General features: G+C 32.9%; 1 long non-coding RNA gene across 1 annotated transcript; it reads right to left on the bottom strand.

Moving 5' to 3' along the window:
* LOC105348267 (uncharacterized) lies at positions 1–1,527 on the bottom strand. Its single transcript, XR_010710110.1, has 3 exons — positions 1,387–1,527; positions 1,033–1,170; positions 1–938 (listed from the first exon to the last, which is right to left on the bottom strand). It is a non-coding gene; the product is annotated as an uncharacterized lncRNA (long non-coding RNA).
* Positions 1,528–11,813: the final 10,286 nt, after the last annotated feature.

Below are 11,813 nucleotides of genomic sequence, written 5' to 3'. Positions count from 1 at the left end.
GTCAGGCACATTTTGATTTTCTTTCTGTCGATAATTGTAAACATATATAATTACATTAGAATAGGCGTATGGAAAGAAAAGAAGTAACTTCATTATATATGTCTATGCTCAAAGGCGCTAAAAAAGTTCCTCGACTGTAAATGAGCGAAAATACAGCGTGACGTCATTTTTCCACAATGCCTACTGCGCATGAGCATGTCGGTAACTAAGAACCTAGACGCACTTACGACTGTTACAGACGCACGACAACGTTATTATCTTACGACAGCTTTTGTGAATAGCACCATAAACGTAAACGTACGTTTGTCGTAAGTTTAAAGTGTAATCGTAGACGTACGATTTTTTTGTGAATAGATCCCCTGAATATCGAATTCAGCATCTTGCTTATAATACAATATTTTACTTTCGAATTTTTACAATTCATTAAAATACCCATATTGACCATTCTTAGTATTAAGAAATGAAAAAAAAATACAATTTGAAATTTTGAGCTCAAATCGTGTTTAAGTTCCTGTATGGAGAATATTTAAAGACAATAAAGGGAACTTTTATTTTTTTCATCTTGTTATTCAGCCTATATGAAATTTTCAACTAGGGAAAATTCATTTTCTTAAAATATGTACGGGAGACATTTGTAGAAACAAGAAAACTTTTCAGAGTGTCCAGATATGAGTAGATCTATTAGGGAAAAAAATAAGCTAAAGAGTGACTTCCATCAGTTCCAAAAATATGAGTACAGTATTTTTTCTCGCTTTGAAAGTGTAAATATAGATGATGTGCTTGTACTCGAAATCTATAAGTATGAGAAGTGAGACTGGATTCAACGGTTTATTATGAACATATTTTTTTCCTGCAGATCTCTGATAATAGATAGATTGGATATTTTCTGCAAAAGGCACACAGTGCGTCCCCTATTATGGTTGTTTTAGATCTGGATCCTGAAAAAAACCCATCGAGATTTATAAATAGCATATGTAATAAAAAATACATTACATGCATACATATCTTGATATAAAAATACAATCAATGTACCTGATTTGGTAAATGCTGCCTCATGATTTGGAATGTCCGGACAGTTACGGTTACATTCCAGAGGTTTATCAGATGTGAACAATTCACAAATCCGACAAAGATCTAGTAGAGGAACAATTTGTTCTGAAAATGGCTTGTCTGAAAAAAAGAGTATTTTTTTGCTTAATTTTGTAATCGTTTAACGTATGTCTTTCATTTTATTTAGTGAGGCTAATTGCTCAACAAAAAATACAGGCTGAGAAATGAATGAAGAAATAACACACAAATGTCCCAAGTGGATTGCGTAAAGGTGACTCATAAGGTGTATAGGAGGAGCTACTATCCTTGATGTCCAAATCCATATATTAAAATTACCTTGTGGACTTATTGGTGAAATAATCCCAAAGGTTGAACAAAACACACCAGATTCCATAAATAAAAATAAAATCATTGAAACAATGGTGTACATTTTCTCCATCTGTTGTTAATCTCTGAATGCCTGTCTTTGGTATTGGATTTACCAATCAAAGGTAAAATCACGTGATGAATATATTTTTAGATTGACAACAAAACATTCTAAAATAGATATGAATCATTACCTATCTATTGATTAGTAACGACAACTGCATGGTTAATTTGATGGCGTTGATTGATTGATTGAAGTGTAACATAGATCTTCTGACCCTTGGGGCATATTTCCATGTACTGTTTATCACAACAGCAAGTTCTGCTGCATATCTAGTAAAACTGAAACAGAACTCAGAACATTTCAAAATAATAAATGCATATACATTTTATGTAAAAATAGAGCCCTTCCCTAATAACAGTTTCCTGATCCTGGTGCTATAAATTTTACAACTCTATTACTTTCTTCATTTGTTGGATAGAGAAAATATCTTTAAGGAGAGGCATTACATGTTAATCCTTGACAGGGCTGAGGCAGGTCACAGATTTTCATGATCTTGGGAAGTTTTATTTTTCTTTTTCTTATTTTATTTTGCTTGTCAATATTTTTTCGATGAGCCCCCACCCCTCCCCACCTTTCAAAAACGATGCTGCGTGATTACTAAAATCCTAGGCGATTGGAACCAAGAATTAACTTTACCAATCTTCAATTTAATCGCTGGACGAGGGACGGTGACCAAAGTCAAAAAGTGTTACGAATGACTCATTATACCAAATAACCCTCACAACTTTTTAAATGTGCATTCCAATAACAAATTACAAAACAAGGCAAAAAAAAACAATAATAATAAAATTACCGGGGATTTTGCCTTCAAAACGACATAGTTCCCGAATAATAATGGTACAAAAATGTGCGAGGGTTTTTGTGAACTAGCAGCGACTTAGATCCGTCAAAGTGTATTTTTCATTCGGAAAATGGAAAAACACATTTTGACGGATCTAAGTCGCTGGTAGTTTGTATAAAAATGAAAAGTGGCAATGAGGAATCTAAATTCAGATTTTTAAGACAATAGTATAAATATAAAATTTAATAGTACGGTGCCCGAATTTTTCCATAGTTTTTTTTAGAATCACAATTAACCGGGTCTTCCATAGGAAATTACAATGTAGTACATGCTAATGTGCGACCCTCTTTTGATTGCTCACTTATTTGTTCTTCTTTGACTCTGTTGTTGTTACAGACAACATCTTTAGATATGCATGCCTGTTTTCTAAACCGATCTTCCATGTCTCTTGGCTTTGATACGCTAACCTCTAATTTATTTTGTTTATATATTACATGTTCTCCTCATACGCATCCTGATTTAGTCCAAGATTTGACAATGCATAAACATTCCATACAAAAAACCTACTTTTTAAAAACATCATATCCTGGAATGTAAGATGCATCAACTGACCAATCTTTTTATCATAAATCTAAAGATAGGAAAATAAAAACGTAGCAAAGCATTTATTAAACAGATTTTTCTTCTTCATTTTTTTTCATTTATTTCATATAAATTGACAACAGGTGATTATAAGAGCCCAAAGGAACCTTCGGTTTATGCGACCTAAAAAGTCAAAGTTCAATGGCGCTTTTCGGTCCACTTAAGACTAACGTAGTGAAGGGAAAATAAAAAAAACATGTACGTAAAAAACGTACTAGATTACGTTTTTAAACTACCCGACTCTCTCAGGTGACCGATTGCAATTGGTTTTCGTCCGTCGTCGTTAGTCAACAATTTTACATTGTCACCTCTATCTTGAAAACTTTCAGGTCAATTTAAACCATTTCGTCCGTGGTCGTCAGTCAACACCTCTATCTTAAAAATTTCTGGTCAATTTTAACCATTTTGGCTTAAAGCATCTCTATGATCAGAGAATACTTCTCCATTCATGGGGCCTCATGGGCTGGGCCAATTATGTTAAAAAAAGCCAGTTGAGCAGATCAATTTTAAAGGTAAAAACATTTTGATTCCGATTCTCAAAGTATACTGCGAGCCCGTAAAACTAAAAGAAAAAATGTTAGAAAGTTGACATCGCCACTCCGACGATTGGATTCAAAAGTCTTTTTGTATGTCCAGAAACATCTTGACTTGACATTCATGAAATATCTCTATGAATACTACTACTAGACAAGTTAAAACTTTGACCACATTTAACAACAGAAAAAACAGTATAAAATTTAAACAAAAACCAACAGAGCAAAGAAACACAAACACTTATAACAGGAGCATTAGGGACAACATTTGATTTTAATTGTGTTATCCCCCTTTCCCAATTAAAACAAATACACAAACTCTCATATTTAGTGATGTACTTTAAGAAGTGATAGCTTGTATTTAAACTACAATTAGTTAAAATGTAATTTGTAAGTTCAACACTGTTGAAACAATGTTTACGCTGAATGAAGCCTTGAAAATGAAAAATTGTCAAAACTGAACGAAAGTTTGTTACTTAATGTGTATATTATTGTAAAATTTAAGTACACAAGAGACAGTGGAAAGGAAATGCCATGCATGTTTAATGCGTTAGGCAAATTAACGAGAATCGAAGTTTGTAAAGAGGCCTTGAATAACAAATTTATCGAGTGATAAAGAATGATAAGAAACATAAAAAAACTCGAAAAAATGAGGAACTCGGTATATTATTTTAGAAATTTGCAATGTCAATGATAGTACAGTGGCAACGAAAAATTAAAAAAACTGAAATGTGTTGCGATAAAGCTGTTGATAAAAAAGAGAAACGGTTTCTTCTTGTTGAAAAAAGGAGAAGAATAACCTTTCTGAGAAAAATAAACAACTAAAGCGCATGTTGGATAGAGCAATGACTACTAAAGAAAAAGTTAAGCGATAATAGGTTGACCTTCGAAAATCCCCAAAACAAGCTAAAAATATTACAAACGTGAGTAAAACAGACAAAGGCTTGAAAAATTAAAAGGATAAAATCAAATGAACATTTCTTACAAGTATCGAGAAAGTTTGAAAATCCAGCAGGAAAAAGTAAAGGCTCTAGACATGAATAAAGATTTTATACAGACAGTACGGAATATTTTTCTGATCGGGGGTTAATATTTTTGTACTACTCCTGAATGTATAAACTTTCAGAAAATAACAAATTTCTGCATGAAATAAATCTTATAATTTCATTCAAATTAATAATTATGTATAACCCATGAATTTATACATCGCAACATGTTACGGGGTTTCGCCTTCAATATTATTACGCAAGCGTATTTGCTATAAACAAAACTCATACTCTTGCGTATTTGCTATAAACAAAACTCATACTGGGATCGCAAAGATTCTCCCAGACGGGTTTGTTGATAGAAATATGTCTTTTCTACTTCTCCTAGATAAATATATATTGTTTCAAGTTTTTAAAATAACCAGAATTATTATTTTGTAAGCATGTATTTTATGTTTTTATCACAGGGGTTGATACAACCTAAATTCATTTTGTGAGTGGGCGTCTTGCTTATTTGGCATAATTATGTCTGTTCATTTTAAAATGAACTGAAATTGGAAACCCATTCATAAATGATCGAGAAAGTGATGGTTGAAATTTATTGTGCAATACCTAGAAGATTTATAAGCTGATAGTAATGATAAGACGCTTCTTTATGATGAAAGAAAGAAGGAACATACAAAAGATCGAAGCAGTAAAATGCATCATGAATTTGACTTACTTGAAGGTAGCAAGGAATAAGGTTATTCATGAAGTAGCAACATTGTGTGGAAAAGAGCTAAATCAACTATCAACTCGTACTACCGTAGACGAAACAGTAGACAATAAATCATCACTTGCCAAAAAAACCCCAACAATCTACATGTGTAGATGTACATACAATATACAAATGTAAAAGAAAAATCGAACGCTACGCTTAATGCTGATGAAACACGTAAATATGGAAAAACAATGCAATCTTTCATCAATACATAATTACAGATGAGTATTGAATTCCTTGCGACAATTTAAATCATATGTTAGCCATATTTGTTTTGTCAGTCAGAAAAACTGATAGTCAGGAGTATGAACTCTTTGAGCTCCATAATCAGAAGCTTGGACAGAAAATTAGGTAAACAAAATGACATACACGCACTAAAGCCCAGCTCGTTGCAAGCAACGAGGAGGTCTTCTGTTACTTCAAGTCAAGAAAGGATAGTCAGTCAGTCTTAATAAAACCATCCCCCTTCTTCTTACACTTGTCAGGGTCTGACAGATATTGATAGGAGGTCATTTTCACACTACCTTAACTTCTGACCAATCAGGGCTTTAGAAAGTAAATTTGAACTCTTGAAAATTAGTTCATGCCTATTTTCTATGTATTAATGTAACCCCAGACTGCAGAGTATTGAAAGTTAGACCTCTCGTAAAACAAATCAAGGCACGTCTGGGAGCTATTCCCTATAAGCAAAATGAAAGCGGGTATGCATGTCTTCATGTGAAGTTTATCCAAACAATACTATATTACATATGTACAATTAGATTGATAAGATAACAACTTTTCCAACAATATCATTATCGTTGCATCTACGGTTTTTTGGTTATACAGCTAAGACTTTCCAGGCGCCTAGATCCTTTATTTAAGCCCCATTTTCTGGTCTCAAATGAAAGCCCTTTAATTTATGCACAGCTTTTGTTCAATATGCATTTAGAAAATATTTCAAACTAAAAAGTTACGAAGCAAAAACATAATAAATTTTTAAAACATAGATTTCGATAATATAATTCAAGTGGTACAATTGGAAAAATAACTAAAATACAGAAATCAGAGGACAACATTCAAAGTGTCAACTTTAAAGATTTTTAACTTTAAATTATTTGCTACCGACCATTTTGGAGCCTTTGTCCGGAAACGAAAGCCCCTAAAATATTACAAAAAGGGGAATAACTTGAACTCGGATGTTACAATTCTTTTTTTTAATGACTTAAAAACTAAATCTAATTTACAATACACCCTGAAAATTTAAATGAAATCGGACAACAAACAAAAAAGTTGTAAAGGTTTAAAAAACGTCTAGAAGAAGAATAACAACTAGACACGATCTCGTTGCGAGCAACGAGGAGGTCTTCCGTCTGATTTTAGAATTTGAGATATATGTTCGATCTTGATTTTGCTATTTAACAGCTAAACATGATTTAAAATAGAAAAACAGGGTCTACATTCTAAGGGCCAGATACTATTTTGTTTCAGGGATAAGAGCTTTGTTCAACAAATGTTTTGAAATTCGTCACCGTTCTTGAGATATCTGAGAAAAAAAAGTTTTAGGGGCCAGTCCATTATCTCCTTATTGGAGCCGCTGAACCAAATTTTGAAGGTTGCATTTTGTAAAGTACATCATTTTGAGCATCTTTTCTTCTATACTGCATTTCAAAAAATTTTACTTTTTGAGATTTAGGTGGTCATAGTTTATGGACTCTTGACCCCTAAAATATCATTATTACATAACACATGAATAAATCATTACATTACTTGGATACAGAACTGTAAAATAAACATATTTGCTTTTATAGCCTTTCATTTAATTTCCCTCAGTAAAGAGCTACAGATAAAAGATTTTAGAGCCCTTAAGTTCTCTAATTTGAGGGGCCAGCCCCCTTTTTTGATATCAAATAAAAGGTCATTTAAATCTGAACACATTTTGTTCAACAACTGTTTAGAAATTCGTTACCGTTCTTGAGATATATAGGAAAGAACATTTTAGGGGCTGATCCCTAAACTCCTTATAGGGACAGCTTAACGAAATTTTGGAAATTGTATATAATTTAATACATCATTTTGAGCATATTTTCTTCTATACTGCATTTCAAAATATTTTTCCTTTCTGAGATATATGTGATCAAAATTCTGGACTTTTGGCCCCTAAAAACCCCTAATTACGTAACACATGATAAAATCATTACATTGCTTGGATACATAACTGTGAGATAAACATATTTGCTTCTATAACCGTTCTCAAAATACCCCTCAGTAAAAGGCTACAAATAAAAGACTTTAGATCCCTTTGGACCCCTAATTTTAGGGGCCAGCCCCTTTTTCTTGATATTTAATAAAAGGTCATTTAAATCTGAACACATTTTGTTCAACAACTGTTTAGAAATTCGTTACCGTTCTTGAGATATATGGGAAAGAACATTTTAGGGGCCGATCCCTTAACTCCTTATAGGGGCCGTTTAACGAAATTTTGAAAATTACATATGATTTAATACATCATTTTGAGCATCTTTTCTTCTATACTGCATTTCAAAATAGTTTTCCTTTCTGAGATAAATGTAATCAAAATTCTGGACTTTTGGCCCCTAAAAACCCCTAATTACGTAACACATGATAAAATCATTACATTGCTTGGATACATAACTGTAAAATAAACATATTTGCTTCTATAACCGTTCACAAAATACCCCTCAGTAAAAGGCTACAAATAAAAGACTTTAGAGCCCTTTGGACCCCTAATTTTAGGGGCCAGCCCCTTTTTCTTGATATCTAATAAAAGGTCATTTAAATCTGAACACATTTTGTTCAACAACTGTTTAGAAATTCGTTACCGTTCTTGAGATATATGGGAAAGAACATTTTAGGGGCCGATCCCTTAACTCCTTATAGGGGCCGTTTAACGAAATTTTGAAAATTACATATGATTTAATACATCATTTTGAGCATCTTTTCTTCTATACTGCATTTCAAAATAGTTTTCCTTTCTGAGATAAATGTAATCAAAATTCTGGACTTTTGGCCCCTAAAAACCCCTAATTACGTAACACATGATAAAATCATTACATTGCTTGGATACATAACTGTAAAATAAACATATTTGCTTCTATAACTGCTCACAAAATATCCCTCAGTAAAGGGCTACAGATGAAAGACTTTAGAGCCCATTGGTCCCCTAATTTTAGGGGCCAGCCCCTTTTTCTCGATATCAAATGAAAGGTCTTGTAAATATAAACTTTTTTTGCATTACATGTGTTAACAAAATATTTTTCAGAAAAGAGATAAACCAAGAAAACCATGAAAAATTACGACGTTTTTTTAGTCTCAATTTTCGGGACCAGACGAGCTTTAACGCCTTTTGAGCATGACAAATTTGAATGCCAAATTGCACATCTACAATCTCTTGTCTACAATCCCTGAAAGTTTGAACTCAATATCTTTTACCGTTTAGGAGGAGATCCCTGGACAAGCCGACCCTCTGAAAATTACTAAAACGTCATTTTCTCAAGAACGGAAATGACGTCATCAAAATAAAAAAATGTATATTAAGTTCGGACTAATATCTATTAGATCTGAAAGTTTCACGAAAATCGGTTAAGCCATTTCCGAGAAATCGCCTGCACAAATTTTGTAAGAAAAAAAAAATAATAATAGGGAAAAAGAAACCGAACGAAAACAATAAGGTCTTCCGTTGGAAAACGGAAGACCTTAATAATGAAGAATTACCATCAGAATAATTAATGGACAATCGAGATGATGTTTTCCGTTTTACTTGTGATGCCCTAAAGCTGCATAAACAGGAGTGACTTAGCAGTCAGGAATTATGCAACAATGCACCTGCAACGCACCTAAATAATGTTACTAGTAGCTAACTTTACCTATCTCTTATAACAAGGAGTATTACATTTTGAACTGACAAGTGCTTATTCACACCTCACAGCCTACTCAATATTCAGGGTCATGAACCCTGGGGAGCATTCATTATTGTCCCCTAGAGAGACAACTCTTGAAAACGTGCATTAACTATAGTCCGTTTCTTAATCTTATTAAAATAAATAAATTGAGAAAAGTTTTTAAAGTATTTTAATTATAAATAATACATATAACCATGAGTAAAAGGCATGAAAAAGGCATGAAAGAAGTACATTTATTTATCAAATATAGTAGGCTGGTACATGTACCCGGTGAATATTAAATGTATATTGCTTGTAGGTACATGTATAAATCTACACAACTACATTCAATTAATACACTGTGTTATGTAAACTGAAATAAAAATACACAGGTTGTAAGAGATCTTTTTTTAAATGAATTTCTTAAAATGAAAAATAAATTAATGAAATTGCACATATCATTCCCAAAAAAATTATAATACTAATAGACACGAAGTTCAACATAAATAAAGTGATACATTAGATGGATAGGATATAATGGACCGCAATTTAAGATTGAGATGTCATTTTTCATATGAAAGGTAATTAAAACTCCATACCATTTAAACAATGAAAAGGTTGCAGAAGGCCTATTTGTATCTAGTTGAATATAATGAAAATAAATTAATGACCTTGTATTCATCATTTTAAGAAAAAAAAGTAATAAACATGCTGTTCAAGAAACTATATAAACGTAAGTGATATATTATAGGAATCAATAGGATTTACTGTACAGCAATTTTTATTATATATAGGATTTGTTTCCAAACATTGGAATAAAGGGAAAAAAACACTTTTATAACTTATTTAGATTAAATAATATTCTTAAAAAATATTAATATTTGTATTTCATGGCTAAAACTGAATATTTTTCTGTCAATTTCTTCTGTTCAAAAACAAGACCTATACTTTTATCAGACACTTATATATATATTATGTCTATTTCCCATTGTAACTAAGTATTTTTTGTTCTGTTTGTATACAAAAGAGTATATTCAAGGGACTTCGACACGATTTGAGCTTAAAATTCAAAATTTTATATTTCCATTTTCAATTGTGACAATCACTGTTCATATCGAACACACCCGATTTTATTTTTCCCATAATTCTTTGCAACGTGCTTGGCCGACCCTAACAATAGGCGCTAAGTTATACCCGGCCGAGCTGTCCAGCAATAAAGACGTGCTTAGTGTGTGAAGGGGGTATCGTGTTAGAAGCCTGTGTGGCATGTTTTAGTTTCACAAGTTCAGCATTTGACGCGGATACGGATAGCTGACCGTGGTAAGTATTTATTTAGTTTGGTGTAGTTTATTTGTAAATTTTTGCCTTTTTATTAGTATTACGCAGTCGTCCTATAAAGTCACCTTGACCATTGTTCACTGTAGAGTTACCTGTGTGTTCACTGATGTGTGACTTTAGCGAGAGTGTTTAAATGGAATTCGTCTTTTTCTATAGTACAGTTTTTGCTATTGCTGTATAAAGAAACGGTGATTTAAAGGGCTATTTTCTATGCGTTATTTTATTTTACAATTTATGGTCACTTTTTCCACTTAACTACTTGGGCGGAAGTGCGTCACCGGAAGTCTCAGACGCCATATTGTTTACTGTAAACAAATAACTTAGTTACCATATACTTACAATATTTTGAGATGTTGCCTTTAATATAATACTATTTATACATTATCATAGTTTGATACTATCAGTGAGATACTTATATGATGTATTATACAATATTGTTTTTATTATGGTGTTATGGTGTCACTTGTACACTTATTGTAGTGTCATATTGTAGATGATGGTCATGTCGATGATGATGGTGTAGATGATGTCGTTCATGGTGAAGTCGATGACGATGCGATGTTCATGTTGATGACGACGATGATGTTATGGTGATGACGACGATGATGATGGTCATGTCGGTGATGATTATGAAGTAGATGATTATGGTGATGACGATGATGTCTATTATGATTATGGTGTTGTAGGCGATGGTGTTGACGATAGTGTCGATGATTATGATGCGATGGTGATGATGATGATTGTGGTGACGAAACTACTCTAGTTGTGGTTGTCCGTAGTTGGTCCAGGACTACAGCCCCGGAGATTCGGACACTCTTCTAATTTATTTTTGGTCATTTGTATAAACATCATATTTTTTCTTGTTGAGTGAAAGTTGTGTGAGTGTTTGTGTGGTTTAGTGTTTATATTTCTATTTTTTCTTTCTTTCTCTTATTTTTTTTGTTATTAAATTTTGTTAAATTTAAGATGTCTTGTTGTTGTTTGGAGTAGCCTCCGCTCATCCCGTTACAATTGGTGGCAGCGGTGGGATGAGTTGACTCCTCCAGATACTACAAGATATCTTTATAAGTGAACAGTTGCCAAGGTTTATTTTATTTTTCATTTTTTGATCTTTTTTGTAGTACATGTAAGAGCAAGTGTAGGTCGTTGTTTCCTTTTCCCTTGGTGAGTACATTACGTTAGGCAGATTGTTTTGTTAAAAGTTGAGAAGTTAGTCCCTTTATGAGATAATTTTGAGGTAAGTTGGTCTGTCAGTCAATGCACCATGTCTACTGTCAAGGAGATGCTGGAGCTACTTGAAGTGGGGACCAAGATGGGGATGAAGGATGAAGACCTTCAACAATTCGTGAAGGACGAACAGGCCAGAATGCGGGACGAACGTGAGAAACATAGAGTCGAGAGACAGGAGGAGA

The sequence above is a fragment of the Magallana gigas genome, chromosome 2 (assembly GCF_963853765.1).
Source record: "Magallana gigas chromosome 2, xbMagGiga1.1, whole genome shotgun sequence".
Taxonomy (NCBI): Eukaryota; Metazoa; Mollusca; class Bivalvia; order Ostreida; family Ostreidae; genus Magallana; species Magallana gigas.
Note: the sequence above shows the minus strand (reverse complement) of the source record. Positions and strands in the feature narration are given on the sequence as shown.